Consider the following 27,935-nt stretch of genomic DNA (forward strand, 5'->3'; position numbering starts at 1 on the left):
AAGGTTAAAAATCACTTCGCTTGACAAGTTGAAAGCTCTCCCTCCCCCATCACATTGTTTCTCTTCCTGCCCAGGGAAGGCAGCTACTGTGTGTCACCCTGGGGACTGGAATCACTTTGCAAAGAGCGCAGATCTGCAGTTTTCACAATCGCAGTTGTCATCTTCGGAGCAGCGTGTGCCTGTCCACCCTGGGAGAGCCTTATGAAGGGTGTGTCTCAAGCATTTCAGGGGGCTGCAGAATTAGGGGGACAGTCCTGGTGGCTTGGTCTCCTTAGGCTTGTCTTGGCTTAGGTTTCTGTGTGACAACAGCATGATAAAAATTCTGTCCACCGTACCAAAGCAAGAGAAGCAATAGCGGGATAACAGGGCAGCAACAGTCAGTTCTTGTTTGGCTTTCCAGGACAACGTGGCTTTCTCTTATTTTTTGTGGCTGACACTGTTTGCACTGACTAAGATATCATGATGATGAAACACTGTTGAATCTAAAAGGTGGGTAGGGCCTCAGAAGGGGTGAGAGGAGGCCTTAGAAGCTAATTATAATCTTCTAGAAGTGTGTGGAAATGGGAACCTGAGCCAGGAAAGTCCTGTGGATTCACTAGATTCTGGGACTGTACCTTATCTACGCTGTGCAAAGCAATAAGAAACCAGAGCCGTCTTGGGAACCAGCAACATCAGATGTTCCCAGGAGCAATGTTTGCAGGTGAGTGAGGTCAGGGAGGGCGACAGAGTTAGGACTCTGAAGTCAGAAAGATGCCTGTTGGTTCTGCCATTCATATCTGTCAGATATCAGGCTGGTTTCTTAACCATAACCTCCATGATTCAGTTTCTTCATTTGCAAAATCATTAAATAAGATAATATATCGAAAACTCTTAGCACCCAATATGTCTTCAAAATTATGATAATTGTTTTGTATGTTTTGGCTAGAAAATAGAATAATAATGTTATTGGAGTCTCTGGAATAACAGGTTTGGAATAAAAGGTTTGGAAAAGGTTTCCAAACCTTTCACCTTAAGTAGATTTTTATAAAATGAGACTTTACATGGAATCTCAACACACAAAATTGGCATAAGTGGGGGATAAGGCAGCAGGTGACAGTGGTTGCAGGTTCCTGGGCACTGTCTGCTCAGCCCCTGCACTGATTGTCTTACCCACAGGGGCAGTTTAAATCTTCATGCTTTTACTACCTTAGACTGAGTAAGAAGATGAATTTGCACAGATTTCTCCTGGCATAATTTCTCCATATCTTTAGCACCGTTTGGTGATGACTTTTAAGCTTTTACATCATGTACTCATAACCTATCTCTTATGAAAATAAATGAAACTGGCTGGGTGTGGTGGCTCACGCCTGTGGTCCCAGCATTTTGGGAGGCCAAGGTGTGTGCGTCGCTTGGGGCTGGGAGTTCCAGACCAGCCTGGCTGTCGTGGTGGGACCCTGTCTCTACTAGGAATACAGGGGTTGGCTGGGCATGGTGGTGTGCGCCTGTGGTCCCAGCTGCCTGGGAGGCTGAGGCATGAGAGTTGCTTGAAACCAGGAGGCTAGGGTTGTGGTGAGCCAAGATCATGCCACTGCACTGCATCTAGCCTGGGTGATGGAGCAAGACTGTGTCTAAAAAAAAAAAAAAAAAAAAAAAAAAAAATCAAAAAACCAAGCAAACAAAAAAACCAGAAAAAAAAAAAATGCAACCTTGATTTTCTCTCACACTGTATTATGTTTAATTTTCATTTGTTTATTCCATAAACACAACAGGCTTTTGAACTTTGTATTACCTGTATATTTTATAATGGATCATGCACAATTTCTCAGGAGGATAAAATGAGAATTCTAAATTAAAAAAAAAATAAATCTTCATGGAATCTCAAGGCTCTGAGGGGCCTAGTAAGACAATTGCTGGTTTAAAATATTAGAGAAATAGTGGGCCATTTCCAAAAAGGTAGAGCCCTGATGACATCCAGCCAGTTAACACATTTTAGTAACCAAGCAAACCAACCCAGAAAGACATGGATCAGGAGAAACCTCCATATGTGGCAGGGGACAGGTCTGAGACATGAGTGCAGAGGAACCGAAGTCAAAGTGGGACATGCTCTTTAGAAAAGAAGGGCAGTGTCATTCCTCTTCTCACCCAGAGTGTGGCTGGGACGTGTGGGAACCCAGGGTCTGTAGATGGGTTGGGGGTGAGGTGGAATAGGGAGATGGAGACAATGACACAGAGACTGTCTGTCCCCAGCCTGAAGAGGACTGTGCTAGCTTGGGAGGGAATGAGACTCAGTTGGCATTTCTGCACATGGGCTGGGTGGACCTGTGCAACTCTGATTGTGTCCATGTAGAAACCTGTGCTGTGTTCAGTCGCTGCAATGCTTTTGTAGTTCTGTGACTTTTTCCCCTTTTGCTTCCCCTTAGTTTTCAGAGAAATTCCAATCAGGCTTTACTACTATCTACTGGAAGAGACAAGAAGGTAATTTGACCAGATCAAGACCATCCAGGCCGGCAGAGCACAATTCATGACCAGTCCATAGAGCTCTCCTCAAGGATCCCACCAGCTTCACACAGAAGATGGCGTTGCCAAAGCCTGGGGCTCACCCCATCCCTTTGTGTCTGTCACAGCTCTCCCATTTCTGGAGGAGTCGAGTTAGCCCCCTCCTCCTCCTTTGAATCTCTTCTCTTTAAGACTCGCAGCTTCAATACCCAAATGCTGCCATGTTTGTAGTGGTAATGCATGGAATAACAAGTAGTTATTGTCATACAAGAAGAATAAGGAAGCTTTTGATGATCTCAAATAATGTGGATATCTACATCATTTTTGCATGCCAGTGAGTATATCCAGCTTTGAGGAGATGGTTATTTTTATACCTTTCAAGACTTGGTATACTTAATTATCTAGGGAAACTCATAACCCCAACTTCCTAAGCCACTCCTAAAGAAAAAGCACAGATGCAGTGACTGTGCTAAATGCAGTGACTAAAGGCTTTCTGGCCTCCTTATACTTCATCTCAGGGCTGGAGGTAACTCAGATGTACCTTGCTATTTTCATGATCCATTGGTGTCTCAGTAATGAATGTTCACCGCTGCAGTGCCCTCATTTAGCCTAGTAACCTCAGTAAGGTAATATTTGATTTGTGCTAAGTATCTGATTAAACAACATAAAGTATTTAACCTATTGATCTTTTATACTTTGCCAGCCCTACATTGCTGGATATACTTTAATTACTGATGTGGAGAACTTTCCTGAATGGGATTCGCATCTCGTTAAGACCTTCTCTTTGTCTTTAAGGTGCCATGTCAACAACTTCTCCTTCTTGTTGCCTCTAGGCTTTTTTTCCACCCACTAGACCCTGCTTGATTCTGCAAGACTGACATTTGGTTAATCTACTGAAAGTAGAGTCCTTTATGTAACCATGAATCTTACTGCTTATTTTAGAAAGTCAATGACCACATAAACAATCGGACTTGTTACTTTGTCCACCCTGATCTTTGGAGCATGGGAAGTTGTCCAAAGTGACAACCCCATTTTAGGCAACTGGTCACAGCTGTTGGATGGACCTAACCCTTCTATCTCACAAGGAGAAGAGGCCAGTGGGCATCCGTCAAGAGAAATCACAGGAAACCATTTAGACTGGTCAATTGGTTAGCTAATTGCTCTAGTCTGAACCACTTCTTAGAAAACTACAGAAAAATCATACATTTTTCCTCTTGCCTGCAAGGATATAGTAATGAATATTAATAATGATTAGCTGCTTTACATGCTGTCTTTTCTTCAAGAATCTCAGACATGGTAAGTTTATTTATTTTTTTCTCTTATTTTAAAACTAGATCTACAAAGGCTGAGATAGCTCTCCATTGGCCCCCCAAAATGAGAGTGACACCTCATAGGATTAAGAGAATTCAATGAGAAAATTCACATGGAACACTTACCATAATGCCACTGAGTAAGCACTAAAAAAATAGGAGTTATACTATTAGTTATTATTATATCTTCTAAGAAGCCTGTGACTTGTGGGTTGCCCAGGAATTTCTGAATAGAGTCAGGCTGGGAGGAAGGCACACTGGTCCAAGTGTCTAGTTACTTTGCCCAGCCTGCCTGGTAAAGACCGTCCCACCCTGCATGCCAACATCCTTTGGTCTGTACTGGCCCATCACACATAGGTCTTGGACAAAAAAGAGTGGTTTGTGGAGGATTAAAGGCCATGAAAAGGCGAACGTTCACCTTCACTCAAGATGCTGCCCGAAGTCAGATCAGAAGCAGAGTCTGAATGACTCTCTAAACAGCTTCTCAAAGGATGCTTTCCATGGGCTGATGTGCTTGACAACAACGCAAATTCAAGGAACATGTCCCAGCCAACTGAACTGGAATTTCTATGAGTACGGCCTAGGAATTTGCAATTAAATCAAGCTCATGGGTGATTCTTATGTTCAATAAAGTTTGAGAAGCATACTACTAAGTGGTGCCTTTAGAGGCAACTCAAAAACTTGCAGAAAACATCTACAGAAGGCTGGAGGTGGCCTGGTGCTTACTGTATAAGAGCATCTGACAAGCTCCACCCTGTAGGTGGCATTCTAGTCTTGAAAAGCATGATAAAAATTTGGGGTTGCTGCTAAGCAGGGACAACTGCACAGCCTGTAGAGTGGCTTGGAGACCTACCGATAGCCCTGCTAGGATCTGGGGCAGACAGTGGGCACCAGCCAATGCCAGGGTATGTGAAGGGCAAAGTGGGCCCTTTGGGGTAAGAGAACTGTGAGGCCAGTGGTGCCCATAGGACTATTGAAATAGTGCTCCATGACCTTCTCCATTGCCTCTGCAAATACCCCGGGGAGCACTTTTACTCCCTTCTGGCTTCTCTGTCACTTGGGATGCAGTTGGGATGCTTACTTTCACTTCCAAAGGATGACACCTCAGAGAATGCAAACTCTAATACACATAAGACACAGACAATCCATGGAAAACACGATACTGCTGAGATGTATGCACATGTGCACACTGATGTGCACTGCATCATTGCATTTGTTCCAAAGCCAGTAAAAATGATTTTCAGATAATCTGCTATTTTGGATCGTCTGCACTGCTGCTTACTTCCATTAGCATGGCTAATTGAGAACTGACTGTGTGTCTTGGACTGTTTCCAGGAAAGGAACCCATTGCCTGTATAATACAGGCTCCCTGAGAGAGCCAAGTAAATGGCTGGAAATGTCAGGTTGAATGCCCATTGGGAGAGCAAACTTTTAAGGACGACCTGACCATTCTCAGGCCAGAGAAGCAATCTTGTTCAGCGTGTCACATTGATTGCCAAGTCAGTAAACCATAAAACTGTCCCACAGCTAGAGCATGCACTGACTCTGAGAAAGATGAGGCTTGGTTGGTAAAGGATGAAGCCATTCCAAGACCAATAAAAGATGCAATATGGTTTTCCCTGGGCTGTATATTAACACCATCCTGGAAGCTATAGGGGATAGAGGCTTGGCAAACAACTGCGTTTTGCTTTGACTTTTGCAAAGTGAGGATGAGATAGAGGCCAATGGGGAGATCATCTGAGGCCAGATGAAAGGCTTGGAAAGAGTAAGTCTTTACAGAAACCTAGTCTCTAAAGAAACCACTGATGTTTATGTGTCTTGGCCAGTGTCTTCTGTCATATAACATCTTGGTGAAATACCCCGAATAGATCTTAAAACCAAAACATAAGAAGAAAAAAGGAAAATAGAAAGCACAATGTTGTAACTGCCTTCTGGGTAACCATGTTTTGGATGGTGTCATTTTTCTTATGACATAAGCTCCCAGATGGCACAGACAGTGTCTCTCAGGAAAAATAGCAACTAGCAGAGGGTCATGCCTTGTGTGAGTTTCTGATACATATTGTTTGGTTGTGTGTTGTTTATCACAAAGAGAACAGATATTATTGTCAGACAATCTCACCAGCTGTGTTTTGCAAGAAGAATGAGAGAAGTTCCCTACAACTTTTACAATTCTGTGTTCTGTCCCAAATAATGATGAGAGATGAATCACCTGGGCTGAAGGATGATTGAAGAAGGAGGTACATTGCTCAAGAAGGTCAGAAAGCCTGTGTCTAGGGTTAATCTGTGCTCACGGAGTCCTTTCTATGTGTCGCTAATAGCTAGAGGGTCTGCTGATTTCATTTGTGCCCAGTCAACTCCCTGGGCACACCCCTAATCAAAACCAGAGGACATAAACTGTGAAGATTTCCAGGATGGGTTTCTGAGGACGGCTGTCTATAGCTTCAGATATGGCACTAGACACAGTGGTGCTCATGATTGGCTGCACATTAGAATCACCTGGGGGAGCTAGAAAACTATGGATACCCAGACTCCAGCCCCAAATACTCTGATTTAATTGGTCGGGGGTGGGTCCCCAGTATGAAAAAATTTTTAAATCACCTAGGAGATTTTACTTGCAAGCAGGGTTGAGATAGCCTGAGCTAAAGCCTCTTTAGTGGTATGAGGGAAAACAGGAGGCTCTGACTCAGTTCACAAAGTTGAAGATCAAATACAGCCTTTGAAACAACATTGTTCCTCTTTACATTATGCCAGGAAATAAATGACTGTGGGAGATGGGGTGTAGGTAAAAAGGAATGAAGGAAAAGGAGAAAAAAGGAGAGAGCCAAAATGCCCATTGAGAGGAGAGGAATAAGATTGATTTTCCCCTAATAGTTTTTATTCAACCAGGGTCTGAAATATGCTCAGTCTACCTCATGAAAAGTGTGTCACCCAGGGCACAGTGGTGTTTCTATCGCCAGTCACGGAGGAGTCAGGCAACTGCTGAACTGCAGCATTAGGGACCCATAAAAGGAAAAACGCATTGCTATGACTAACAGCCCATTACCATAACAATTGTAAATGACTTTAGGGAGTCTGCCCATTGACCATCAAAGAAACCAGAAAACGGGGCCAGGCCTCTTGGAGAGCACTAGAGGCTTATGAAAGCTGTGCACTGGGAATCTTAGTGTCTTAGTTCCTTCGTGCTGCTGTCACAGAGTACCTGAGAGTGGGTAACTTATAAATAACAGAAATTTATTTCTTACAGTTCTAGAGGCTGGGAAGTGCAAGATCAAAGCACTGGCATCTGTTCTGGTGAGAGCCTTGCTGTATCCTCATATGCAGAAGGTGGAAGGCAAGCTAGAATAAGTTAGCCAAACACTGCATGAGACCCCTTGCATAAGGGCATTAATCCCATTAATAAGGAAGGAGGTCTTATAGCCTAATCACCTCTTAGAGCCCCACCTCTCAATACTGTCACGTTGGCAACACCTGAATTTTGGAGGCAATTAGGTTTCAATATGAATTTTGGAGGAGTCAAAAACATTCAAATCCTAGCAGTTGGAGATAGCAAAGCACATTGTGTGATGTGACAAGAAAGTCACATGGGGGCAGAAAAAGAAGAGAACCAGTGGGTCACCCCAACTTCAAATGGGTTCTCAGCATTAGCTTTCTAGAGTGTAGGATTTTACTTTTTCCAAAGTCCTTTCTTTTTTCTTTGCTCCATCTCTCTACTTCTTACTCGTGTATTTCTACTCAGAACTGGAGCCAGGAATCCATACTCCCTGTCCACTGTCCCTTCTGGCAGAAATACTGTGGAAAAGCAGATGTCAGTAATACTGCCCAGTCTTGGCAAGGGAAGAACCAGCAAGAAGAGTGCAGGGCATCTCCACACATGGGATTGATGAGCATGGGGAGTGTGGAGTGTGAGAGGCAGGAGGGGGATGTGGGGGAAGTTTTGATATCGTGTCTGGCTTATTTATTTATTTATTTATTTATTTATTTATTTATATGAGACGGGGTCGCCCAGGCTGGAGTGCAGTGACATGATCTTGGCTCACTGCAACCTCCGCCTCCCGGGGTCAAGTGATTCTCCTGCCTCAGCCTCCTGAGTAGCTGGGACTACAGGCGCCTGCCACCATACCCAGCTACTTTTTTGTGTATTTATTAGAGACGGGGTTTCACTGTATTAGCCAGAATGGTCTTGGTGTTCTGACCTCATGATCTGCTTGCCTCAGCCTCCCAAAGTGCTGGGATTACAATGTCTGGCTTTAACAAGACAAAGCTTTTGATGGTTTATCTCCTACGATTCCTGGTTTTCTCTAACGTGGTGCTGGTTTCTACCACACAGGGAGAGGGATCCACTTGTCATATTTAAAACATCTCATGGAAGTGTATGCTTCTGTGCTCTCCTGGAAAATGTACAAATAGCTGGGGATGGCAGGTTCCCAGGGAAGTGGCACATGACATGTCAGGGGAGTCTAGCAAGGGGGAGGCACAATCCCTAGGCCCTTAGATTTGTAGCCTCTGAACCCATTGCATCCTGGAGCGAGTTACAGATTTCATCTGAGCGACAAAAGGAGAGTGAGAGACTTGGAGGCTCCCTTTGGAGCTCTCTGGCAATTCATGATCGCTGAGCAAGAAAGACAGGGAACGAGGAATTAATTTTCACTGAAGTGCCACAGGGCCTGCTCTGACTATAAGCATGGGAGAGCTGCCCCAGTCCTGTAAAGCCCTAGAGTTGGGCTAGCAGGGGAAAGCACAAGGTCTGGAGATTGGAAGGAATTTTCCTGAGAGTGTGTGTGTCTGTGCTTTTGAGCCTGTGGCCCCCGGCACAAGGGAAATTAACCAGACTCTGCATGTTGTGGGAATTCTGCATGGCAACCTAATAGAGGCTTAGTTTTTCATTAAAATTTCCATTAATACTGGAGCTGTTTAGAGCAAGTTGAGTGGGAATATCCATAATGCACCTCCCATCCTCTATTACCATTCTGAGGATCAGAGTGAGGTTTCAGGCTTTTGCTGGGGCCATTAGCATTTTTTTTTAAACCATCATTATGATCATCATCCCAGCACCTATTATGTAGAGCAGGCAAAGTACAAAGAGGATCACACAGAACCTATCCTTGTCCTACATGACAGGCAGGGCAAGAGTAAGAGAGGAGGCACGCAGGGGCAGAGAGTGAAGTCTGGTGAGGCCTCGCGGACACGGACTTTCCAGTATTGAGAAGCACCTCCCTCCTCCCACCTGCCTACTTTAAATGAAACAGCTGTCGTACTGGGCTAGAGCAATCTCAGGTGCAGGGAAGGCATGGATTTTCTGTTGGAACTGGGGATACTGAAAGGGATGAAGAAGTTCAGGCCTCACCTCTTGGGATCATTTCTATAGCAGAGCTGCCCAGAGGATCACCATTGTTACCAGCTCCGATGTGCCCTTCCTGCATGCCAAAGCCAGTACTCTCTTGGAGATGGCCACTGTTGTTCTCTGGGCTGTGGGACATCTAGGAAACTGGGGTCCTTGTTTCAGGGTCCTGGGAGGCTGGTTCAATGACATCTCATAGAGACAGTTTCCTTTCTATCCCTGGCTGCAGCCTCATGGCACTACTTCCTCATCTATGAACTTCTTGTGCCCTTAGGGGTGCGCTTCTGCCTCACCCACAGGTAGCTGGAGCTCATTCTACAGTGTCCAGAGTGAAAGCCACCAACCTGTCCCCTCCAGGCAGAATGAACTGTGCTCTTACTCTGCAGCCTTCCACATATTATTCATAACATGAAGATTATTTTGGAGTGCGTTCTTTCGCTTCTCACAATGAGCAGATACTCTACTTTATCCAGCTTGTATCCTCTATGCTAAGTGCAGGGCAGATCACATGGTAGTTCCTTATAAATTTTAAAAAAATTGTTGTAGATTTTCTTTCACCTGCCTGAGGTGAGGCTCAACACTGTTACTGATAAAACCGTCTATATGTAGAAAAACAGAGCCCATTAAAAAGAAAACCCAAACACAGCTAATAGTCTGGGAATGGTGTCTGCAGGATGATGCAGTTCACACATTCTGTTTGTGCCACACGTGTGTTTTGTCACTGAGACTGCCAGCTCTGAGGGGAAAAATTCTACTATAAGAATATTTAAAATAAGATTGAGTACTGTGGCTCTTCGCCAGGTATGTGTTTCAGGAGGCATTTCAATGAGAACATGCTGTCATAGTCTGAATGTTTGTGTTTCTCCAAAATTCATGTGTTGAAATCCTTACCCCTGAAGTGATACTATTAGGAAGTGGGGCCTTCGGGAGGTGATTAGGGCATGAGGGTGGAACCCTCATGAATGAAATTAGTGCCCTTGTAAAAGAGGCCCCAGAGAGCTGCCGTCTTCCACCATGTGAGGACAGAGAAAGAAGGTGCCGTCTATGAACCAGGAGGCGGGTCCGGCCCAGACATCAGATCTGCCAGCACCTTGATCTTTGACTTCTCCACCTCCAGAATGGTGAGAAATACATTTCTGTTGTTCAGTCTAAGATTGTTTGTTACTACAGCCCAAGTGGACTGAGGCACGTGCTGCAGCCCCATTGGTGAAGAGCATAGACTTTGAAAACATGCTATGTGGCCTTGAGGTCTGCCTGCAACACTTAACTGTGTGACCTCAGGAAGGTTTCTTAATCTCTATGTGCATTCGTTTTTTCACTTGTAAAATGGGAATCATAATAGACCCATCACCTTGTGCCATTGTGAGGATGACATGAGGTAAAAATATATACAAAGCTTAGAGTAATTTATACTTACACCGTGTCAGTCTAAAGCGTTGTTGCTATTACTGAATCAGAATGCCTGGAATTATGATCTGGACCTTTTTATTCTGAAGGTGCTGCTCAGAGATTCTGATTTGCATCCATGGTTCAGAACCACTTGCCTACTGGACTGTCTGTGTCATCGAAGTTGAGGAACCATTAAGCATTACCAAATATGTACAGCAGGATCTTGGTTCAGCAGGAAAAGTGTGGATTCTTGGAATGCAATTCTCATGTGGCAAGTTATTTCAGGTTTTCTTGTCATCCTCCTCCCTGTATCTATAATGGACAGCCTTGGGTTTTACCTCTTGTCCAGGCACCAGTTCCTCTTTCTGCAGGGATGTGAGTGAGCAAGGAAGTGCTTAAGCACCAGGGAAAGGGGAGAAAGAAAAAGTGGAGGTAATCCACCAACTGTCTAACCAGTTCCTGAAAAATAGAGGGCCAACTACCATTAGAGCTCTTAGAGGATTGCTGAGCCTTCTAAGAGTTTACCAAGAAGGGAGAAATCTAATGATAAGAAAGTTACAGCCAAGTTTATTGAACAATAACCCATTTCCTTCACACAGAAACAATGAAGAAACATTTTTTCTCACATGGCACAAGGAAAACAATATCAGTGATTTGTGCTGCCTGGTTGTCGAGTCTCTTTACCAACTTGTCTTATTTTCTTACTGCATGATAGGAACACGTAGGGTTAAACACAGCTCCCTTTTTCTCTCTGGTGAGGTTTTTGCTTTTCCCATTTTTATTTGTGTTGACTAGGAGGTCTTTCATCAGAAGAATAAAAGACCATGCTTTTGAGGAGCCAGTCACTGAGTTTCTGTGTTGATCAAGCAGCATTGCTGGTGCAGGTGCATTCATTTTGGGTCTGGGATGGATACAGGTTTGTTGAAAGGTCCCTGGGGAATGAGAGGGCTTAGCCAACAGTCTCAGGGTCAGCATTTCCTAGTCCTACAAGATTCAGATCCCTGATGTGGAGCCAAGGAAAGGCTTGAGTGACTAGGGAGCTTTTTGACCAAGGCACTTTAATTTGCTAAGAACTCTACATCATTTTGTACAATTTATTTCAGGGAGAGATATCACTTTACGTTAAAAAAAAAAAAACAAAGGAAAAAAAGCTCCAGACTAGTCCATGATGGAGGACAAAGCATCTCAGTAAATAACTTTGAAAGTCAAGAGTTACAGGAAATAAAAAAAGCAAACAATCAGAGAATGTGCCGCTAATGAATTCAATCGCAGCAAAAGTCCATTTCCATTCCCTTGAACTCTACACAATTTCCAGTTGCAAATATCTTTCAGAAGTACTGTACACACACAGTTGGATACTGAGTTGCTTGACAAACATTTCTGATCAAAACTACTTGCCTAGAAATGGCTGCTGGAACAACAATAATGTGGTTTTAAAACGAGCTGGGCTGTTTGCACATAGGTGTAGTCTAGGAGTTTAATGGAGTTTTGCAGAAGGGAATTGCCTAGAAAATAGTGGGTTTTTAAGGATGAACTTTTGACTCCCAACACGAGATGAAGGGAAGATCGGGGGAGAATAGGGAGAGAAGGGCTGTCTCTTCTGTTTTCTCTGGAGCACCATGGCTATACTAACTTCTACTTTGCTGTACTGGACTCAGCAATCAATTTCTTCTACAATCTGTTCCCAGACACACTCTCAACTCACGTCGGTTTAGTTGAATGGTTGCCCTACCTGGATTCTGAGACTCTTCTTGGGGCCTTATCTGGGATATTTACAGCTTCCATTTTTGAGAAGTGTGTGTGTAGGGGCACTAATTTAAGAACTAAAAAGGCCGGTGACATCTAGGGAAATGTCTTCACTTTGGGCAGGAGTGGGATGATCCTCTGAATGCTGCACAAAAGGCCATGGATCTGACTGATCTGAGGAGGCTGGTGTTTTCTGATCTTGGGACAAAGCAGTTACCTGGAGCTCTTGCACCCTGGAGAAAAATCTTGTAACTTCTTTCTCTGGGGCAAGGGGCAAGGCTGTTTGGTCACACTCTTTAGTGATTCACATCTGGGAATCTTCTGTCTCTGAGCAATTGCAGCACCTCATAAGGGGTTGATAGCTGAGCCCCTGTGTCTTAGTCATTTTGGGCTATAACAAAACACCATAAACTGAGTGGTTTATAAACAACAGTAATTTATTTCTTATAGTTCTAGAGGCTGAAAGATCAAGATCAAGGTGGTGGCAGATTTGGTGACTGGTGAGGGTTGGCTTCTTCATAGGCAGTGCCTTCTCTCTGTGTCCTCACATCGTGGAAGGGACCAGGGGCCTTTCTTGGACATCTTTCATAAAGGCACTAATCCCATTCATGAACTCCATTTTCATGACCTAATCACCTCCCAAAGGCCCCACCTCCTAATACCGTGGCTTTGGAGGTGAGAATTTTAGCATGTGAATTTGGGGGAACATAACCATTCAGAATAAAACACCCTGGCTATAGAAGAGAGGTGGCTTTTCCTCTCCCCAGACGGCTTCCCTTTCCCCACAGTCCAATTGGCTGTCTAAGCTTAGAGAGCTGCCCCTGGGGAAGAGTAGCCCTGTCAACTGCACCCGGAATGATGGCCTTTCCTCCTGTTCTTCCTCATTAGTTTCTTCCCGCTTCTATAGGATGACAGAGAGGCCCCCCTCTCAGTTTTCACTGTGGCTGGGAGCCAGTGGATAGCATGCCATTTGCCGTCTCAAATCTATAAAGAGCTGTTGGCAGGTCTTTCTTTTCTTTTCTTTTCTTTTCTTTTCTTTTCTTTTCTTTTCTTTTCTTTCCTTCTTTCTCAAAAAAGTTCAGTTCTCCTAGGTGGTTCACCTGGGCTTTTAATAATGTTTGGCTCCGTTTTAGATGCCTGGCTCTGAGTGTGCTGCTAAGCATCTATTCCTACAGGCATTTGGTCATTGCAGGGTTGAGAAAATTTGAACCGTTCCTTTCCTGCCCATTTTGGGGTGCTGTGCACTGAGAATAAGAGTGTCTAGGACGAGGGAATGCATGTTTCCAGTGACACCTGAAGTTTTAGTCACCTATTAGGGCTTTCCATCCCAATTTTCATCCCTTTTTGACAATCTTGGTAAAAGCTTTGCTAGTACAGAGCTAATCAAAGGATTTCTGCCTCCCAACTTGTCTGCTCTTTGTTTTGTTTTTGCTTTGGTTTTTTGCTTCTCTGGGATATGGATCTTCAACTTGTTTGTTTTGTCAGGAATTCCCTTTAGTGACTAGTGTTGGGGTTGTTAGACCCATTGAACAAAATGAAAGTAAAAGGGGTCTCTAGATCTGTGATCCTGGCCCTGAGTCAAGCTTTCCTTCAGGGTATTTCAAACGCGTGCAAGGTCTTCCTCCTTCCCTGAGACACTTGCCTCTCCTTTAGTTCTCAGGTCTTGGATCATGTCCTCTAGAAAACTTTTTCCTATTTAATCCCATGTATTTTTAACCCATGAATGTATTCCCCAATCTTTCCATATCTTTAGTTAATTCTTGTAATATCTATGTATTTAACGGCTTAATTGTGGGCGGTTAGATTTTTAACTCCTGGTTCGGACTAATACATCTTTTCCAGTGCACGGCTACAGATCTCAGTAGCACACACGGAACACTTGCTAACTGTGGTTGACTCATTCAAGCCCTCCCACGAGTCAGATTACCCAGTCAGCCAGTAAATGTTGGAGGACTCCCGCGCTTCATTGTGGGCTTTTCTCTCTTCTCCATTTACCTTTTTCTCCCAAGGTATTGCATGAAATTCCAAGGCTTTAAATACCATTGAGATACAGATGACTTTTTAAATTATAAATCCAGTCTTGACCTATCCCTTGGGCTAAAGATTTGTAAATTCAACTGTCTTCCTAAATCTTTTTTTGGAGGTCTAATAGTTACCAAAAACTGTACCATGTCCAAAACAGACTTGTAGGCCCCACCCTGCATATCTGTCTCTCTCTCAGTCTTCAGCATGTCAGTGCACTGCAGCACCATCCACCCTGTTGCTCAAGCTCATGCCTCAGTCTCCTCTGATTCTTCCCATTCCTCCTCCCAGCACATTCCACGCACCAGCATGTCCTGTTGGCTCTTGTTTCAAGATATACCCAGAATCTGTTCACTTCTCTGCACTGCCACCATTTCAGTCCAAGCCTTCATCAACTCTTGCCTGGGCTTCTGTATTAGTCTTCCCAACTGGTCTCCCTGTTTCTCTTCTTGCCCCCTAAAATCCATGCCCCACATGGCAGGCATAACGATTTAAAAAAATCAGCATTTGACAAAATCTAATGCCTGTTCATAATAAAAACTATCAAATAACTAGGAATAGAAGAGAACTTCATTAACTTAACATAAAGAGTATAAGAAAGACCTAGAGTTAACATCATACTTAATGGTAAGAGACTGAATGCTTTTGTCCTAAGATTGGAACAAGGTGAGAATGTCTGCTCTCACCATTCCTATTAAACCCTGTACTGGAAGTCCTAGCTTAGCGCAATAAGACAAGTAAAAGAAATAAAAGGTGTAGAGACTTGGAAGGAAGAAATAAAACTCTCTTTATGCTCAGGTAACATAATTATCTATGTAAAAAACCCAAAGAAGCAACAAGAAAAGTCTTAATAAGTCAATACAGCAAGATTGTAGGATACAAGGTGAATAAACAGAAGTTAATTTTTTCAATAGAAAGTCAGAACCATGGTAAGCTGCCTACGTTGCCTCACCCTTGGAGGCTACATTTTAGCTTTTACTGAATGGAATGAAGAACGATAAATACAAACTTGTGTCTGTAATGAAGAAAAAATTAACTGCTTTCCTCTACACCAACAATAATGGTCCGACTAAAAAATGGGCAAAAGATCTGAACAGACGTTTCACCAGAGAAGATATGCGGATGGCAAAGAAACATATCAAAAGATGCTCCGTAGCCTTTGTCATTAGAGAAATGCAAATTGAAATTACAACATACCTCTACACACCTCTTAGAATGGCTAAAATCCAGAAAAGCTGACGATACTGGCAAGTATATAGAGCAATAGGAGCTCTCATTCATTGCTGCTGGGAATGCAAAGTGGTACAGCCACTTTGGAAAATAGTTTGAGAGTTTCTTATAATGCTAAACATAATTTTACCACATGATCAAGTAATTGCACTCCTAGGTGTTTACCCAGCTGATATGAAAACTTATGTGCACACCAAAACCTCCATGAGAAGGTTTATAGTATCTTGATTTGCGATCATCAAAACTGGAAGCAACCAAGATGTTCTCCAGTAGGTGAATGGATTAATAAACTTGGGATTTTTAAATAAACAATCAAGCCACAATTAATAGCATGCCCCGTGCATAATCACAGAGAAAAACAAGAAAGGCCCAAGCCCGTTAGGTCAAACATGCTGAGTGCTGTGGAATAGCAAAAATCTATTACTAAAGACTTGAACAGTAGCTGGAAACATAAAAGGTCAGATCATTGGCTCAGTTAGACTTGATTATATGAGACTAGCGTGTAGATAAAGGCCCTAGCATTGGGAGGATATGTTTAAGAGATAAATGAAACCAGCAGGACAGGGTGGTGCTGACATCACTTTACTACACATAAAGTTGTTATAAATCCATATAGTGGGATACTATTGGGCAATAAAAAGAAATGAGCTATCAGGCCACAACACGGATGAATCTTAGATACATATTGCTAAGTGAAAGAAGCCAGTCTGAAAAAAACACATTGTATGATTCCATTTAGATGACACTCGAAAAGGCAAAACTATAGAAAAAAAGCAGTAGTTGCCAGGGGCGTGGGCACAGGAGAGGGTTGAATAGATGAAGCACAGGGGATGTTTTTAAGGCCGTGAAACTATTCTGTACAATACTGTAATGGTGGTGGGGTATAATAAAAATACATATATTGAGTCTTTGTCCTCGGTTCCCAGCATGGAGCTGGGAGGATACAAAGAATAATACCAACAGCTCTAAGAGTACATAGGGAATTTGCTATCTAGTCAGATACCTGTTGGAGTCTCTTTTCTTCTATGTCCAATGAGTTCCTACTTTACTTGTTAAGGACCTAAACTGACAATCTAGTTAATTAACCAACTAATTCCCTCACTGGTATTTGAATTAGTGTTTCAATTGCTTTGCGTTAACCTTTTCTCAAGTTTCAAAATTTCTTAAGCCAGTTTTCAGTAATCTGCCCTCCATCAAATTGTAGAAAGTAGCATAACAAATAGGCTTGAGTTTCCTCATCTCCTGGCCCTCCTCCATCTCTGGGGAAAATATGAAAGACAGAAATGGTCCCCTGGTGTAGAGCTGGAGCCAGGAAGGAGGAATACAGTTGAGGGCTAGGATAACCAAATGAAAAGCAGAGCTGGGTGATGGGCAAATTGTTCATATTCTGTGAATTCAGACAGCCACACCTGCAAAGACACAGGAACGCAGATGATCAGATAAACCAAGTTCAAAGAAACGAGGCCACACTTGGCTCGGAAGGGCAGAGAGGTTGGTGGGTCAGTGAGAGAATTGTGCTGCTTGTTCAGAATCTGAGCCGGTCCCATCTGTTATCTGGTCAGGACAGGTGGCTTGCAGGCAGAGTTTGGGCTCAGGCAGGTGGCACCAAGAGGAAAATTTATGGATAGACCTTTAACTCTGGTCACTTTGGAGCCCAGCAGCTCTGGAAATTGGATCCAGATGGATAGTATTTTGATAGCTTCTCCTAACCAAGGAATTTATGCTGATTTTCAGGGCCCAAGGGGAAGGAGGGAGCACCTAAAGGCAAGGAATTCATAATTGCTTCTTACCATGTTTCCAAAATTCATCTGTGTTTTCACTCACCACCACAGTCAGGGCTGGCACAGGGACTGGGGAATTAAAAATAAATGGGGGCTGAGGGCCTCACTCATCACACATGCGTCTTCCATGGGATGTCCTGGAGCAGAACAGGGAGGAGTGTGGGGAATAGTCTCCTAATCAAGGAAAAAGTCTAGGTTGGGTCTGTAAGATCTTCCTCCACTGAGAAATGTATTAATCCTTGCCCTGCTCATAGAAGCATTGAAAGAAGCTCTAAACACCGGGACAGATTTTCCTCCCTCCACATTTGGGTTTTTCCGTGAGTTAAACTACTGGAAGGGTGGAGGGTTCTCCCTCTGTACGGGGCTCAGTACAGGCCAGGAAGGCCCGTCTATGTGAAGACTTCTCTGAAAATGAAGCTACTTCTGGTCATAGCTTTGCTGCTAACTGTGTAATGTGGGTAACCCTTTAACTGCCTGTGGGCCATGGTGTCTTCAACGGACATTTGCATGAGAGCCGGAGGACGACCAGGACCCGTTCAAGCTCTCATCTTCAATGCTCCTAGAATCTCCGTTGGAAACCATTTGGCTCTGCTGGAATGTTACAGAAAGAAGGCAAGGGTGATTCTTCTTTTCTCATGAGTGTTTTGGGAATTCTGTTGCTTGGAAAAGACTTCAAAGACTGTATCTTCTGCCTCTCTGTGAGATTCATCTCCAATTTATGTCACAGGGAGATGGGATTTTGAAGGCATACTAGGTGATCTCCGTCCAGGTTTTCATAGCTTTTGCAAGCACTTACTGACACCTGCTATGTGCCAGACCTTGTTCTCATAAGTCCTGATTTCATACTAAGACATCCAGACGAAGAGGTAGCATAAACAAAGGGCTTGAGCCAGTAAAGATGATCAACAGGATGAAGAATACTGTTGCTCAGTCCCCAGTCAGATACAGCATCAACAACAGCCTGCCCAGCTACTCTCAGAATCCTGACACTGTGGCCCAGTGCCCATCTCCCTTCCTAATTCCAAGCAAGAAATCATCCCTAGTACTGACATTCACCAACAGCCCTTGCACTGCTTGGGGACCTACAAAAGGAGATTCTTTTCCTTTCTTTTCCAAATTTCATGACAAGGACATTTGGAGGAGTTAGTGGAGACGGATGGCAGGGGTTTTGAGTTGTCATCTTTTCTTAGGGGCTAAGAATTTTAAATTCTACTTAATTGCTGGTCACAGTCAATGGATTCTAAGAATCCAGTGTGCTTACCCTGCACGCTCCCACTAGTCCCTCAGCCTGGGTTAGCCATAAAAACATATTACTGGTGTCTGTGCCATTTGGATGGCTGGAGGGGATGGCGTAGTGAGTTTTATTTTTACCTGAAAAGTGGGGAGCCAGCTGACATAGTGCACCTCGTGTTAACCAATAAGCACCTGATGGGATCTGCCTCACGTCAAGAGGAGGAAGGGGCTCTTGACTCTCTCTACTGGGCCACATCCTGGTTCAGGGTTTGTGGAAGGCCTTCACCTTGGAGCTTGCTGCCTGCCAGGCCCCACTCTTAGGGCCTCTTAGATGCTGGGGAGAATGATGTCAGCACCACCCCTTCCTGCTGGTTTCATTTATCTCTTAAACATACCATCTTGGCATTGGAGCCTTTACACGCTAGTCTCATACAATCAAGTCCAACAGAGGCAACGATCTGACCTTCTATGTTTCCAGCTACTATTTATATCTTTAGAAATGGTTTTCTACATTCCACAGTACTCAGCATGTTTGACCTAATGGGCTGGGTCTTTCTTGCTTTCCTCTGTGATTATGCACCAGGCATGTTATTAATTATGGCTCAATTTTACATTTTAAAAGCCCACAACTTTGGACTGAGGTTACCATGAACAACATTTAGCATTGGCTTACCTCTGCTTTCACGTGGGGCTGAGAGATGGAGTGGGGTAGTAGGGAGTGAAGTTTGCTATGATAGGAGTGAAACCTGCAGGCAGCAGTATTAGATAATTTTTCTCTATCTGGGGATCTGGGGGTGGTGGAGACCAAGAGGTCAATCACCTGCATGCAATGTGGGGGCATCCCCACATTGTGCCTACTGTCTTTGCCACTCCCAAGAACAAAGAGCCTGCTTGCTGGATAACTGGGAACCAACCATGGTGGAAGTAGGGAGTAAAAAGGATGAACTAACAGGGTCAGCTCATGAAAGGTTTTGTAAGTCAAGCATAGGAATTTGAACTTTATTTTGTAGGCAACGGGAAGTCATTTGAAGCAGGGAAATGATCACTTCAGCAGCTGTATGGGTAATGGATTAATGAGGAGAGACTGGAAGCTTGGAGACCACTTAGGAGGCCACAGCAGTAATCCAAGCAGAGAAGAGGAAGCTGTTTAATAGGCAGAATTGAATGAACGTGTTGACTGAAAGATAGAAGGAGAGGGAGGTGTTGATGATTCCAAGCTTTTGGTTTGAGAAACTGGATGGATGATGATAACACCCAGAATAAGAAATCCAGTAGGAGGGAGAAGTTTGAGAAAGGAAGAGGATGCCAGGTCCAGTTTGGGACATACTGAATTTCGAATGGTTTGGGTACATTCAGGTGTTTCATTGTTTGTCCATGTAGGTCTAGAGCTCTGGAGAGAGACTTCATTAGAGATTACAAGCAGGGGTGTCATCAGCATCAAGGTGCTGGTAAATATCATGGGCAAAGATGAAATCAGCTGGGAAAGAAAGCACAGAACCATCATGAGGGAAACTCTCAGGGCGAGGCTGAGGCAGAGAAGCTTTTGGAGGGCAGAGACTGAGAAGATGCTTTCATAGCCTGGATGAAGTCCGCCCCATCTGTCCTATCTCAGTTCAGGCTAGAACTCTCTCCTACCCTGGGGCCTCTCTAGTTCCCCGGGGCCACTGGGCTGGCTCTGCAGATGGCCACACTGAGGCTACTCTTTGACCAGTGTTTCTCAGACTTGCACCTGCAGATGTATTGTTTTGCTTTGTTTGAGTTGGGGGGAGATGCTGAGAGTCCTTTAAAGAACCTCCCATAGCAGTCTGTGAATGCGTATTCTGAGGGACCTTTGAGTTCTCAGGTTCAGAAACTCAGTCATGGCCCTGGAGTCTCCTTGCCTGGACTTGAGGTAACTGTCTTGGCTTCCCTAGGCCAAAGATGCATCTGAGTCCCACGTGTGACCCAGGGTTTCCCATGGCAGCATGTGGTGCTGTTTTTACTACTGCAACTTTTTATTTTTATTTAGAGCTGATCTTTTTTTTTTTCTTTTGAGGCAGAGTCTCCCTCTGTCGTCTGGGCTGGTATACAGTGGCTCAGCCATAGGTAACTGCAGCCTCGATCTCCCAGGCTCAAGCAGTCATCCTGCCTCAGCCTCCCAAGTAGCTGGGACTACAGGCATGCACTACCATACCACGCTAATATTTGAATTTTTTTTTGTAGAGACAGGGTCTTGCTATGTTGCCAGGGCTGATCTTGAACTCCTGGGCTCAAGTGATCCTCCTGCCTTGGCCTCTCAACATTTTTTTTTAAACAGCTGTGTTAAGATATAGTTCACATATGGCCCATTTAAAGTATACAATTCAGTGATTTTTAATCCATTCACAGATATGCACAACCACTACCACAGACCATTTTAGAACATTTTTTTTGTCACCCCAAAGAAACCCTGTACTTTTAGCTGTCCCCTTAGCCTCAGCCTCTCCCTCCCCATCATCCTGGGTTTTAGGCAACCACTAATTTACTTTCTGGTTAATGGATTAATGAGGAGAGGCTATAGATTTCCCTATTTTGGACATTTCATATAAATGGAGCCATAGATTGTGCTTTCTACTGTAACTTTTTTAGGATTTCACGTTCCCATCTAATAACTGAATCTTCATTCTGGAGAAAGGATGTTGGCATAGTCTGGGTGCTTTTCTATCTATTATCTCCTCTAATTCTCACCATCTCTTTGGAAAGCTAGGCTTATCAACCCCATTTTACAGTTGAGAGAGCTGTGGTTCAGAGGTTAAATGACTTGTCAGAGGCCCCAGAGACAGTAAGTGGAAGCACGCTGAACAGGGAGGGCACCCAGCTCTGTCTGGCTGCAAACATTCACTGAGCTGCTGCAGTGCTAAGTGCTGAAATGGGGCGGGGGTGGGGGGCATGAAGACAAAGATCCACCAACAGCTTGCCTGAGTGAGTCCTCCCAGAATGAGTCCAGGGGAGCCCCTGGACCAAGGCAGGACAGAGCTAATTCCAGGAACAACCGCACATTTGCCCAGTGCTTGGAGTGAACCTTCCCGTTTTACTGCATCTCCACCAGGCAGAGGAAGCGGTAGTGGCCTGAGCCCTCAGATACCTGCTGCCCTGGGAATGTGCCCAATCAGATGATTATGGCTGTTGTCACCACCAAGCCCTGTCTTGTCATCAGCCTCAGTGTCAAGCCCTGGCACCCAGAGACACACCCCATCCCCAGGCTCCAGCTTCATGGAGCTTCAGAATCGGGCCCTGTTACATCCACTGCAGGGAACTTATCATCTCATTATAAAGGATAAGGCATATTTTTTCAGTATGGTTATATGCGGTAATGAAGCATGCAGAAAACCACACAAGATAGATGGCAGCTTTCACTAGTGAAGCTGAAAACTTGGTTAACTTAATAGTCTATTTATTACACTCACTCTCTGAGCTTGCAGCACCTGATTAATATTTCCCATCTTCTCCCTTGCTATACAATTAAAACTAGTAATATGTGATTGCACATGCTGACTCCAGCACAGATGGGTGTGTGGAGTTGGAGGCCGAGATAAGATGTGGAGAAGGGGCCAGGCGCAGTGGCTCACACCTGTAATCCCAGCACTTTGGGAGGCTGAGGTGGGTGGATCATGAGGTCAGGAGATTTGAGACCATCCTGGCTAACACAGTGAAACCCTGTCTCTACTAAAAATACAAAAAAGTAGCTGGGATTGGTGGCGGGCGCCTGTAGTCCCAGCTACTCGGGAGGCTGAGGCAGGAGAATGGCGCGAACCTGGGAGGCGGAGCTTGCAGTGAGCTGAGATCGCTCCAGTGTACTCCAGCCTGGGCAACGGAGCAAGACTCTGTCTCAAAAAAAATGATGGTGGAGTCAGATCCCTTGCAGGTTTAATAAGAACTGCTGCTAAGGGAGTGATCTTACAGAATTAATTACACTTGAGGAGAAAAGGACCCTTTGTCCACTGCCCAGTCTCACCCATTGCCATGGCTTCTGGCAGGAGAGTGGTGAAGAGAGGGTATCAGTGGAGGTGGCCACACGGCCTTTCATCAGCAAAAGGAAAGACGGCTGGGCTTTACCTCATTTGCTTGGATGAGAATGTTTGAGGTCGAATTCGATTATAATGATGTAGCTACTCAAAAGCCACTCACAACTTCCTGCTCCCCTGCCCACCTGCTCCTGAAATGCTGAGCATTTGGCCAAGTTCTGACAAATGAGATGTAAAGAGAACTCTGCTGAGCGGTTTCTGGGAAAGATGCTTTGCTTTTTGACAAAATGGCAAGGCACACTATGAGAACCTGCTGGTGCTGCCCTCTGCCCCTTCTTCCTGAATGTGGATTTGATGCCTGAGTTTGGGCTGCCATCTTGTGAGCATGAGGATGAACATGTAACATGCCATGGATGGTGGAGAATCACCAGGGAGAGCCTGGGTTCATGACTACATCACCCAGCTGGCAGCCCAACCCTGGGGCCATCTACTTCTGGACATTTTGTTAAGCAAACAATATATAGCCTTATGGTTTAAGCCACAGATAGAAGGGCATTATGTTCCTTGAAGCTGAGAAACATGCCTACATAATCTAAATGGTTCCATTTATTGAGCAGCATGTGCATGTCCTTTGCTAAGTGCTTTGTGTTCGTTTTGAAGCTTCAAAACATGTTCCCTTTAAAGGAGCTACTATGACCTCTATTTTATAAAGGAGGACACGAGTTTAAGTGTGTAAGGTCACACACCTATTCCAGGAAATAGCAAGCTAAGATTTGAATCCAAGTCTTTCTGACTAGAGAATTATTACTATGAATCATAATATTGTGACTTTGAAGACAGTTCACCTCAACACTGAACTCTGGAATGAGTGTTACTTAAAGTCTGGTTGACATAATAGTACTCAGTATAAATCATGAAGTTTTTCTACATGACCCACTAAAATAAGGTGAAATTCAGCCTTACTGGTGATTGGAAATTGCGTGTTTTTACCTGCCTCAACCCACTACAAATAGCCCGGGCTGAAATGAGTTAAGCAAACCTAACTTGCCCCAGTCAATTGGATGACCCAAAAGTGAAGTGTATGTGAAGGGAAAAGGTCCCAGAGAGAGAATCTGAGTTAAAAGACCACCAGTCTAAGCCTGTGTGCATCTCACAACTTTTGAGTACAAAGCAGGAAGCCTCTCTTTCCGTGGCATTGGAAGACTCGGAGCAAGGTTAACATGGCTTTGAAACCTGGGCCTGGTCCTCCCAGACACACTTCCGTTGCTTCTTCTCATTAAAGAAAACAATCCAAGTGTGCAATTGTTCTCTGAGATGATTTTCTCAAAACACGTGTGAACTACTTGAGACTATTCTAATTCCTGGAGGTGCCTAGTCAGTGCTGACCATATAACAGATGCTCAGTAAAGATTGGTTGCCTTCATGAACAGTGAGGGCAACAGAAAAAAAAATATCTCTTAATGAATCTGATTCATCCTCCCAGCCTCAGTGAAAAGGCATAAAATAGGCTGCTTTCTTGGAAACGTGCCAGTTAATGGTACTTAGCATCCAAGGGACCACTTATTGATCCACTCCCATTAGCCCAATGCTCATCAACTCTTCTACTGGAGATATATATATATATATATAGCCAGCAGCCAGCAGAGGGACTTGGCCACATGCTGATTCTCTCTCCCCTCCCAGCCCCTCAGACCATTATTCAGCAGGAGGTAGAAGAGTCTTCTCCCTCTTACGCCCTCTAGGGCAGGAATTATCTAGAGAGGGGAAAAAAGTCAGAATAAACATATGCAAGGACTGGGGTTTAAACATCCCAGGAAGATTAACTTATCTGGAGTAATTGCCTTAACTAGGGGATTTTTAATGCTTTTCAAAGTTTTTTAGAGGAAGAAAAATATGCAGAATGAGTCTTATAGCAGCCAACAGAGGAGACACTTAGAGAAAAAAAAAAAAAAGGTATCAACCGTAAGAAGCCCATAGCTAGGAAATTTTAAGGCACTGATTCTAGGGGATTTAATAAGAATGTAATTTGTATAATTAACCATTCATCAATGTCAATTTCATTAAATGAATGCCAGAAATATTACCTTCAGCAGCATGACCTAACAGGATTGGAATATATTATATGAAAAATGAACACTTAGTGGTTTCCCCCACTGCTCTGTCTGTCACAGCAAGATTTGCAAGGCTCAGAAATAATTTAAAGGGTAGTAAATGAAACCGGCTAAGGCAAATGTGTGCATTTTGGTAACTAACCTCCGTCATGATGTATGAGAGTTCATGTCAAAACGTTTTCCTGCAGCAATGACTAAAGGGACTTGTAGCTCTCTCCCAGGTGGCAAAATGTGAGAAATAATGCCAGGAGCTTCCCAAAGGTCCCCCTTGTCACCTGCCTGGATACAGCTTACTTGTTCCCTAGATAGGCTGCCTAGAGTCTAAGAACAAAAGCAATGGGTTTTTGTGTCCAGAATTTGTAGACCTTCCCTTCACACCTCCAGGGTAGCCTTACATCCAATCACTTGCCTACCTGTCCAGAAAAAGTGATGATTGATGTGCAGGAGAGAGAAATCATTCTGAGTTTTATTTATGTTATTGCCTACAGTCATCAGGGGAGCATGAAGCTTGAGGTAGGTGGGCTGATGAAATATTTGTAAATAGGACTTATTTCCAAGGTTGCTCATGAGGGAGGCAGTTTATGGGGATTTATCCATTTCAGTTCATCATAGGAAAAGTGGAGGACTTGGAGGGGCGGGCTGTAATAACCTGTCCATGTGTGTGCTCCTGGGAATGTATATACAGACAGACAGACAGACACACACACACACACACACACACCAGATCAAGCCCGCACTGGAGGTTAGTGCTTGAGATTTGCAAATTATTGTCACTGGAGTTGGCCTGGTGCCTTGTGTATAGTAGGTGATCAATAAATATTTGTTTAATTGAATTTCTCTTAGTTTTAATTCCACTCCCATTCTCTTCTGTTTCAGGGTTCTATGAGGCTGATAATATTGGATCAGTATTCCTGAGGAATCTCCTTTTCAGAATCCCAGGTCCTGAAGGACAAAAATACTTTGCAAAAAAATCAAATGTACATTTAGGAAGATGAAATAATGCAACAGAAAGATTTTTCAGAATTCTTCAGCAACAGATTTTACACACAATTCAGAAGGAAGAAAGAACAGATGAGTTTGGGAATCAGGAGACCAGATGTCAAGACTGGACTACATCTTTATATTCATTTCCAGATTTAAAGTTCTATGTTGTATTTTATTTGATGCAAAGCAGTGAAATATTCTCCCTCCCGTAAGCACTGAAAAGGTCATATTTAGGACCTAGGTGAAGGAAGAGTGGGCATGACAGAGCTGCTGTGGAGTATGTGCACGAATTCTGTGTACTAGGTCTTTGGGCTCTGCAGGACTCGAAATCAATTGCTGAAACACTTCTTAAATGTGTTTCTTCCTATGCATTCTCCTATGCATAGTCACCCTCTCTTCCTTTTAGGTTAGCCTGGGTCACACTGAGCATGTAACCTATCCTCTCTGAAGCACAATTTCCTCATCTGCAAAATGAGGATGATAATCTCCTCCTCCCAGGGTTGCTGGGAGAATGAAGTGAGATGAACCTGGTGATACCGAGTAGGTGTGCAATCAGTATTTGTTTTTCCGTCCCATTCCTTTACCAGGCCTTTTTTCCCCTCAAATGAGTGATGACCTCTGAGTGCTGAGCTCTTTTGTCAATTTTTTTTTTTTTTTGAGACAGAGTCTCGCTCTGTTGCCCAGGCTGGAGTGCAGTGGCGCGATCGGCTCACTGCAAGCTCTGCCTTCTGGGTTCTCGCCATTCTCCTGCCTCAGCCTCCCGAGTAACTGGGACTACAGCGCCCGCCACCACGCCCTGCTAATTTTTTGTATTTTTAGTAGAGACGGGGTTTCACCATGTTAGCCGGGATGGTCTCGATCTCCTGACCTCGTGATCCACCTGCCTCGGTCTCCCAAAGTGCTGGGATTATAGACGTGAGCCACCACGCCCGGCCTCTTTTGTCAATTTTTTAAAGACAGTGGTCCCCAGCCTTTTTGGCACCAGGGACAGGTTTCATGGACGGCAAGTTCTCCTTGGACCTGGGTAGGGGTGGTTTCTGGATGAAACCGTTCCATCGCAGATCTTCAGGCACTAGTTAGATTCTCATAAGAAGCACACATCCTAGACCCCTTGCATGCACAGTTCACCATAGCGCGGGCACTCCTACGAGAATCTAACACCTCTGTTGATCTGACAGGGGGCAGAGTTCGGGTGGCAATGCTCACTCACCTGCCGCTTACCTCCTGTTGTGTGGCCTGGTTCCCAAAAGGCTGCGGACAGGTACCCCGGGTCTGGGGACCCTTGTTCTATGAGGATGGAAAATCTGGTAAAGTAATTCACCCTAAGATGCCATTAAATTACTCTGGGCTCAAGCGATCCTCCCACCTCAGCCTCCCAACTAGCTAGGACTTCAGGCATGCACCACCATGCCTGGCTAATTTTTTTGATTTTTAGTAGAGATGAGGTCTCACAATGTTTCCTAGGCTGGTTTTGACCTCCTGAACTCAAGTGATCTTACAGCCTCAGCCTCCCAAAGTGTTGCAATTACAAGTGTGAGCCACAGCACAGGGCTCTACTTTGTTACTCTTTAGGAGTATTGGTAATATTAAGAAAATTCAGCAGGGAGAGATTGATGTTCAGGATTTAAAAAGAAAAAGAACAGAGTTCACGACAGAATTTCAGATAGCTTTCCGTGAGATCTTTTTAGAGATAAGAATTAATGTCAAGCCCTTTGATCCATACTATATGAATATCATGACCTACATTTTCTGACCCCAAAGGTGGGATATATTGAGTGACAAGAGTTCTGGGAGCTACTTCCAAGGGCATGAACCAAATCTGGAGGTAGAGTAGGGGTTGTGAAGTATTAGAATGTGTGGATAGTCTGATGGTTTGCAAGTAAGTGGGATCCACCATGGTGTCTCTGGACAGCTCCCCAGATGGCTGTGGTCCACAAAGGGAAACACGGTCCCATCCAACTCTGAGAAGTGGGTCTGGGCATCCACTGCTTTCACCGAGGGTCTCTGCAGGACTTTAGGAAAGTCACTAGACTTCTGTAACCCTCTGTTTCTTATCTGCAAAATGGGAAGAGTAAGGGCAGCCATCTTGGAGAGCTGCAGGAGGATAACAGGAGATTTGGCACGTGACGCTCAGCACATTGCCTGACACATAGTAAGGGTTCGATCAATGCTCATGATTGGCGGGGCATTGGTGGCAGAACCACAGGGATCACAGAGACCTCAGGAACACGGGTCTGAAGGACGGGAGCTGAAAATCAGTGTGCTGATATCGGCCCTTTTGTCTATGAGGAGTGCATGTCTCCAATTAGGCTCCATTCAGTAGGCCTGGCAGC

General features: G+C 44.2%; 1 protein-coding gene and 1 long non-coding RNA gene across 10 annotated transcripts in view; one reads left to right on the top strand and one right to left on the bottom strand.

The window, feature by feature from the left end:
- The window catches only part of LOC105476236 (uncharacterized), a 227,226-nt gene extending 217,859 nt beyond the window's left edge, over positions 1 to 9,367 (top strand). For both annotated transcript variants that reach the window (XR_011611277.1, XR_011611276.1), the window contains one exon: positions 2,400 to 9,367. This is a non-coding gene — a long non-coding RNA (uncharacterized lncRNA). The remainder of the gene's footprint in view (positions 1 to 2,399) is intronic.
- LOC105476237 (kirre like nephrin family adhesion molecule 3) overlaps positions 1 to 27,935 on the bottom strand; it is a 579,748-nt gene that overhangs the window by 232,045 nt on the left and 319,768 nt on the right. The gene's annotated exons all lie outside the window — the stretch shown is intronic.

The sequence above is a fragment of the Macaca nemestrina genome, chromosome 12 (genome assembly GCF_043159975.1).
Source record: "Macaca nemestrina isolate mMacNem1 chromosome 12, mMacNem.hap1, whole genome shotgun sequence".
Classification (NCBI taxonomy): Eukaryota; Metazoa; Chordata; class Mammalia; order Primates; family Cercopithecidae; genus Macaca; species Macaca nemestrina.